The sequence below is a fragment of the Capra hircus genome, chromosome 15 (genome assembly GCF_001704415.2).
Source record: "Capra hircus breed San Clemente chromosome 15, ASM170441v1, whole genome shotgun sequence".
Lineage (NCBI taxonomy): Eukaryota > Metazoa > Chordata > Mammalia > Artiodactyla > Bovidae > Capra > Capra hircus.
In genome coordinates this window covers 34,856,579-34,865,244 of record NC_030822.1, presented here as the reverse complement: position 1 = coordinate 34,865,244, position 8,666 = coordinate 34,856,579, and the positions used below count along the sequence as shown (strand labels likewise).

The window sequence follows — 8,666 nt, the reverse complement described above, 5'->3', positions numbered from 1 at the left end:
TTCACTTTCACTTTCACTTTTGGGTTAGCGCGATGATGTAGTTTTATTTCAGACATTTTGAACGGGATCTATAGAGTAACTTCAGTGCAAAGACAATGTTTGTTGTGTTGGGAGGGAAAACATGGGTCTCAAAACATGAGACCAACTAGAAAATGAAAAATTCTGAAAGATGCTGAGAACAAGGTGGCTTGATAATACTGTCTCCTTATTTCCTTATCTCAGTAGTGTACATCTGTTAGCTCTGAAATGATTTTTAAAAATCCACAATATTAAATATAAGCAAAGGAATAAGCACTATAATCTATTTTCTTCCAGATTATGGTGAAGTAGTGAACTGGTAAAAGAGAGGATGAACCAAGTTTCTGGTCACTCCCCATAGAAACAATCATATCATCAGCACATAGTGTCTGGCTTCCCTCTCCCTACCACACTTAGAAATGGAGTCTTCTAAGTTTTTCTCCATCACATGAATCCCACAGACACCCTCTGGGGCAGCATGCCTCACCATTAAACACTCATAGTATGTTTGTCAAATCAGGAGCTCAAAATACTCTCCTCTCTTCCTTTGGGAAAGTTTCTGGCTACTTCAGAGTCAAGGTCTCACCCTTGGAGAAAACAAAAATTGATCCCTACACTGTTGAGTTTTACTTCTACTCCATTTATGCACTTGAACTGTCTTCTTGGAAACCCTCGGAAAGGGAAGAGTGGATGCCTGACCTTGGAGCCAGAAGAAATGTGCTCATGTCCCAGCTACCTTTGGGTGATTTGAGATAATCTTTACCTGTCAGAAAGACAGTTTTCTTTTCAAAATGAAATCATTATCCTCTCCCTCTCTTCCTCCTTGAGATAATAAGAAATTATATGAAATGATACATTTAACAAAACTTTGGTACCTAAAAAACTTCTTTTGTGGAATCACTGCATAGATATGTGTTCCCAGGAAGATGTCAGAATGTGATGTAGCTGGATCAGGCTCCTGGGTGTTTGTGACATATCTGGTATGAGACACAGTCTAGAGTCTCCAAATCTTCAAAGGCTGCTCCCTTATAGGGAGGTTCTCAGAACAGCATGATATTTCATGATCGCTGGGAATAATTACAAACCACTGGAAAATAAGACATTATGAACACTAAATGAGGAGTGGGCTGGATCTCATGTGTTCGTAAAGAGTCTGATGCTGACACATTGGTGCAAATTCAGACACATGGATGGCACTTTTCCATTCTGGCACCTAAATTATGTGGCTAAGATGAATCAACTCTTTGCATCAAGGCCAAAATATTCCTTAAGATTCAAGTCTGTTTTGGGGGGAATCTGAACAGAAAGATAAAGGAAAACTGTATCTCTTTTATTCCCAGAGCAGAAAGTTAAATATAAAGGAGTTGTCTCTAATTCTAGGTTCTTCACAGGTAAAGACTCAACCTCCACATGATAAGCCAAGCACATACTAAATATGGGAACCTGAGTTACACAGTTACACACAGTGTGAGTTAAATTTATGAAGTCACAGGGTTTTGATACTGCAATATCTTATTCCTAATACTGGCCCTGACCCAAACTCTTCAACTTCCTTTCAAAGTTTACAGAACAATCTAGTCATGATTTGTGAACAGAAATGTAAGCTAAATATATACTCTGTTTTTCTGCCTTGAGCGTTGTTTTATCCTAATTACACATCAGGTAACTCTATTAGCTTTAAATTATTTTACCAGTATAAAAGGACCATCTCTGGCTTCCCAGATGTTTTTATGATGCCATTCACATCCAACTGAGAAAAAAGAAAATATGAGTCAAAAAGTGATAGGTGTCCCCACTTAAAAAGCTTATTTACATCCCCACCAGCCCTTGATTGTGGAAATAGAGATGGTTTCAATGTGAGAGCCAGAAAGTAAATACAAGAATGAGGCCAATCATTCCAGAATGTGATGTTGTCAGATTTCTAAAAAGGTAGAAAATCTCCAACCTCTGTGGAAGCATGAGGCTTCTAGTATATGGAAATGAGACATATTTATGGGAAAAAGAAGAAGCTTACAATTCTGATGATCCAAGAGATGATTTGAATAATTCATGATTCTATCATTTATTAAACAAAATTGAAGTGATATACAAATTTTGTGCCAAGCATTAAACCAAGCTTTCAAGAATCAAAGATGAATACATAATCCTATATAATTCTAATATTCCTCAAGCTATTCATATGGCTTTCATAGAGGGTACAAGCAAACAAATATATCCATGTAGGTACTTTACAGGTGTCTCTCTTCTCATTTTGTATACAATTAACAATCTCTTCCACTCCATTAAATTCAGCATACACATGTGCAGTTGATTTCCAACACTTTTATTTCTACTCACCTTTGTCTCTTAAATATATATTAATTTATTTAGTGGTAAATAAGCCACAGGGAAGAGTAACTTAGGATATCTAATATGTAACTTGTTGTCTCCTTTCTTGTAACCCATTTCCATAAAGTTATCAATATACACAAAGGTCCGTCTAGTCAAGGCTGTGGTTTTTCCAGTGGTCATGTATGGATGTGAGAGTTGGACTATAAAGAAAGCTAAGCACTGAAGAATTGATGCTTTTGAACTGTAGTGTTGGAGAAGACTCTTGAGAGTCCCTTGGACTGCAAGGAGATCCAACCAGTCCATCCTAAAGGAAATCAGTCCTGGGTGTTCACTGGAAGGACTAATGTTGAAGTTGAAACTCCAGTACTCTGGCCACCTGAAGAGCTAACTCATTTGAAAAGACCCTGATGTTGGGAAAGATCGAAGGCAGGAGGAGAAGGGGATGACAAAGGATGAGATGGCTGGATGGCATCACCGGCTCAATGAACATGAGTTTGTGTAGACACCAGGAGCTGGTGATGGACAGGGAGGCCTGGCATGCTGTGTTTCATGGGGTCGCAAAGAGGTGGACCTGACTGAGCGACAGAACTGAACCGAACCAATATACACTCATTTTCTAAAACCTGGGGGCATTTACTTGCAGTTTAGTCTCTATTGAGTCTGTTTAGTCCAGATGCTTAACATTTTTTAGACATGTTAATCATCACATTTAATGTTTTATTTATTAATCACCGCATTTAATGTTTTATTTATTTTAACCAGTATGTACCACTATATTTAGTCTCCTTTACTGAGGATTCACTTTCCCCATGTCACCAAAATCTATGACAACATCTGAATTTAAAAAAAAAACAAAAAACTTTCTACATTAGGGCTCTTTTGTGTACATAACAAAAATCAAATTAGACTAGAATAAGTAGAGAAAGAATACAGGATTGGAGCAGGGGAAGCAGTCACCACTTTAATCAAAATTTAATTTTGAAACTCAAACACTGTCCTCAGAATCTGATCTGTGTCTTTCTCCAATTCTACTGATTTGACCTATATTGATTCTTTTTCTCAGTTTATACAGGAAACACAAACATCCTGATATAAACTCCAGATGAAGAGAGCTTCTCTTCCCAGATGTTGCAAAATGTGCAGATTCCTGCAGGCATTTGCCTGCACAGAATCAGATGCTCATATTAAAAGGATCACTACATTGTTGCAGAAAGGAAATGAAGGGATGCTGAAGAAAGTTTCGATTTTTTTGAAACTAAGTTAATATTAGTCTAAAGTAGATCTAGATAAGATAGGAAACACATTTTAATCACTAGACCAACCAGTAGGGGAAAAAAAACTGAAAAAATACCACCATGAACACAGGGAAACAAAATGTTATACTAGTTTATATTCGTTTAATACAAAATAAGCTAGTTAAGGAGAAAAAGAATGAAAATTACGATAGCCACATAGAAAGCAAACAGTAAAATAGTAAATTTAAACACAGTCACATCAACAATTACATTAAATGTCATGCATAAATGCCTCAATTGAAATCAGAGATTTGTTGAACTGGATAAAAAGCAAAATTCATTTCTTGCTATTTACAAGAGACATAGTCAAGGTACAAAAAGGGCAAAGTTAAAAAAGATAGAAAAATATATACCATGCTTGAAATGCAAGCAGAAATAAAAAAGAATAGATCAAAGATTTACATTAATATTAGATAAAATACTTCAAGATTAATATTATGGGAAGATGAGAGGGAAATTTTATAATTATAAAATATTCACTACATCAAAAATATACAACAGTTATAAATACAGATGCACGGAACAGCAGAGCTTCAAAGTACTTGAAGCAAAAATAAAAGGAGAAATACACAATTCAATAATAATAGTTGCATATTTCAATAGCTCACTGTCAATAAGATAACAGCTTATATAAACCATCAAATATATTGAAGACACATACAATACTATCAACCAAGTTGACCTAACTGACATATAAAGATAATTTTACTCAACAAATGAGAAACATACAATATTTTCAAATTCATAATAAAATTTTCTCTGGTATACAGTACTTTAGGCCATAAACAAGTGTCAATAAATTTATAAGCTTGAAATAATAAAAAATATATATTCTCTAATGGGCTTCCTCGGTGGCTCAGTGGTAAAGAATTCATCTGCAGTGCAGGAGATGCAGCAGACTCGGGTTCAATCTCTGGGTCAGGAGGATCCCCTGGAGAAGGAAATGGCCACCCACTCCAGTGTTCTTGCTTGGGAAATCCCACGGACAGAAGAGCCTGGTGGGCTACAGTCTTTAGGGTTGCAAAGAGTTAGTCCCGAATGAGCAAGCACCCATGCACAAGTTGTTCTCTAGTTATGTCAGAATTAAAATTGAAATCTGCAACAGATGTTAAACTCAGAAATCACCAAGTATTCTCTTATTAACCACATATTTTAAAATATCCAAGTTTTAACAAACAAACAAAATTTAAAGAAAAAGAAAACTGTGAAGGAAATTTGAGTGTATGTTGAGCTGAATGAAAATTAAAACTAAACAATCAAAATATATGAAATGTTAAATATACTTATATCATCAAACCCTATATCAGAAGAGATGGTCCCGAATCAGTGATGTTTCCAATTCAATAAACAGAAAGAAAGAGCAAATTAAACCAGCACACCCACCCACCCACACCCCAACACACACAAAAACACACACAAAGAAAAAAATAAATGTAACAGAGAAATAAATGAATAAGAAAGTTTAAAAATAAACAAAAATGATAGCTTAAAAACAAAATAACTAAAACAATGTTTTTTTAAAAGATCAATAAATTTACAAAGCATAGCTAAAGTGACCAAAAAAAGTGAAAAAGCAAATCACCAAAATCAGGAATAAAAGACATTATTGTGATTATTATATAAATTAAAGGGATAATAGAGGATTGTTATAACCAACTGTATGCTTACAAATCAGGCAACTTAGAATAGACAACTTTCTACAAGGCATAGAATAACTGACTCAAGGACTGTAAAAAAAATCTAAATGATCCTAACACAAGCAAGATATTTTAAACCCTTTCAATAGAAAACACCCAGAGTGAGATACTTCAATAGTTAATTCCATTGAATATTTAGAGAATAAATAACAATCCTTTAAAAACTTTCTTCGGAAATAGAGAAAGGGAGGAAATCTCAACACATTGAGTGGAGAAAAAAAGCCTATTGGAATCTGAGGTGTATTTGTCTATGACCAAGCTGCATCATGAAGAAGCATCCAATAAATGCTTAACACTAGATCACAGATAACAGGGGCCTTTAGAAAACCTCCAAACACAGTGAATCTTCTCTCCACAATCAAATATTTACAGGGAAATTGACACATTAAAAAAAAAATTTTCCCCATTATTCTTGCATTCAATTCATGCATTCACTTATTCTTAAAACCTCTGAAATAGATGCAAAGAAGCGGTACTGGAGGCCCAAAACAACCTTACTGACAACACCACAAAGAGTATAGCAACACAGAAGAGATGAAAACTTAGTCTTCATTTTTTTTCATACCTTGGATCCTCAGACTTCTTTCCAAGCCTTACCTGCAGCATCTCCATTGCCGATCCCTGCAAATGATGCTCCAGATCTGAGATGAGATCTCTCACCAATTGACTCTACTGGACCAGCTCATTCTCAGAATTTGCTATGTTCTGTAAACCAACTTACTCTTCATTTCTCAACTTTTGCAGTCCCTTCAGCTCCTCACTGTCCAGGATCACTCTGTTTTTTAAACTTTGCCTGGACATTTTGTCTCATGTTATACTCGATTCTTCAGGAATGAGAAAGAGGAGGAGAGCAATTCATGGTGAAACTGACTTTGTCCTTTTTTTTTCTATTTGACTTCAAAACTATGGCCCCAAATCTGCCCCAAGTTGTTGAGGACAACTCAGAGCCAAACGGGATCCCTGGGTGCGAGCAGGCTTCACACATCTGTCCAGGATGCTCATGCTTCTCTGCATTACTCCTGATCCCCTTCCATCACCCTCTGCAAAAAGTTGAACCCCAAGGACAAAGCCATGAGCCATTGCCAGATGTCTTCTGAGAGTCAAAGCTTAAAACACATGACAAGAATGGAAAATGAAATTTGCTTGTCATCCTCACCAGAGAGTCCCTCTATAAGAATATCTCCCTCCAAATATCTGTGGCCATTTGTGATATGTTCTCTTTTCAGCCACCACTCTTATCAGGAAAGGATGAAGAAAAAGCCTAGTCAAATAACTTAACTGTCAGGGAACTAAGAAGAAGGCAGCACCTTGAGATCAACCCAAGGTCCTGCCAAGATATCTATCTAACTTCCTCAGTAAGCTTCTCCTCTTACCTTCCAGGTAGATATCTCTTTTCTGAAGTCAAATCCCATCTTCTCAGCTTCCTGCTTCTCCCTCTTCAACCTCTCCAGATATGACTGGAGCATTTTCTGTGAGAAAAGAATCATATCAGTGTCAAGAAAGGGCCTTCTAAGCAAGACTGTAGAGGATAAATGATGGAGGAGTCAGGCTGATTTCCAATAAATAAATAAATAAACTTTACATAAACTGAGAACAGCAATTAGAATCTGATTTTGAAAAAATACTGAGGTGGAGAATGTGTTCTTTACAACTCAAGAGATAGAAATCACCATCTTCTCTCACCAGAAATAAGACTGGTTCTCTTTGTTCTGGAAGAAACCTGGTTCTAGAGCGGGGAGAAAGTATACCTCAATCTTCCCAATGTCCTAGTTTCCCTCCTGTTCAATGGGGTAATGAGAACTTCTCCTGGGCACAGATCTCCACCTATTAACACAAGATGCATGAATGTCTACTTCTGACTAAGAATCTGTATGTAGGGCTATTACTTTGTAAGTGGGTGAGTGTACAGAAATGTTTTTCAGATATTGAGAATGAAAGAAAAAGAAGAAGAGAGCAGTTCACGGTGGAGAATATCCCCTTCAGGGATCATAGCCTTGTCATGGTGAAAGGGCTGCATAACTCAATGAATCTATGAGCCACGCAGTGCAGGGCCACCCAAGGTGGATGTGTCATAGTGAAGAGTTCTGACAAAATACGGTCCACTAGAGTAGGGAATGGCAAACCACTCCATGAGAATTCCATAAACAGTCACACTCTGAGAGACGATGGCGGACAGATGGGCCTGGCATGCTTGCGGTCCTTGGGGTTGCAAAGAGTGGGACACGGCTTAGTGACTGAACAACAACATAGGAAAGAAAGAATCACAGGCCTTAGGTTCATGGAGACCAGGTAAAGTCCAATGTCAAGATTTCCCCTTAGGTATCATTTTCTGGCCTTTCTTCCCTCCATTCTGGTCTCTTACCTGCTACTGTTGGGCAGCCTCCTCCACGAGGAATGTGTGGTGACCACGGTGCTCCTGGGACCACTCGCAAAGCCAGAGAATGAGCTTCCCATCTTCCAACGGAAGAGTAGGAGTTTCTCTCAGTGGTGCAGAGATTTCTGTCTTGCTTCTCCAGGCTCCCCTTGACCTCCCTGAACTTCTGCACTATGCTGGCCTCATGCCTATTAGGCCGCAGGTTCCCAGGCTCATAATTGAATCTGCACACAGGGCAGTTACTCTCTCCCTCTTGGCCAATATTTGACTCCTTGTCGTTTGTAGTGATGCAGGTTTGGTAGAAGCTGTGGCCAGTCAAGGCTCAAGGGTTCTGTCAGAAGCTCCAGGCAAATGGGGCAGGTCACTTCCTACTGTAAGTTCACCAGGATTACTGAAGCCATGACAGCTGTTTGCCTGCTCCTACCTCTCCTGGCTTCTGTGGGTTAAAAGGGGGAGAGCAAGAAAGGTAGACATACATGATACTGCTGCTGCTACTGCTAAGTCGCTTCAGTCATGTCCGACTGTGCGATCCCATAGACGGCAGCCCACCAGGCTCCCCCATCCCTGGGATTCTCCAGGCAAGAGTACTGGAGTGGGGTCCCATTGCCTTCTCTGTACATGATACTAACAGGCTATAAATCAAGTACAGTCCAAAACCAAATTACTGAAGGACAAAAAAGAAAATGTGAAAAAACAAAGGAAAGAGCTTGATGACCTGGTGAAAAGAATTTTGTGATAATTTTAAGCACTTTACTCTTTCATATCACATGACAAATTCCATCTTTATGTGTGTAATGATTTTTATTATTTCATTTTACTAAACGAAAGGGTGATCTGAGACATTTTCTACCAAGAAACTTGTATGATTCACCGTCTATCCTGCTTTTTCATTCCTATGCCCCAAAATTATCCTCAGTATGAATAGGTTGAAACCACTTATGCCTTTGGGCA

At 38.0% G+C, this 8,666-nt stretch overlaps 1 pseudogene; it reads right to left on the bottom strand.

The window, feature by feature from the left end:
• Positions 219–8,116, bottom strand: LOC102181589 (annotated as a pseudogene).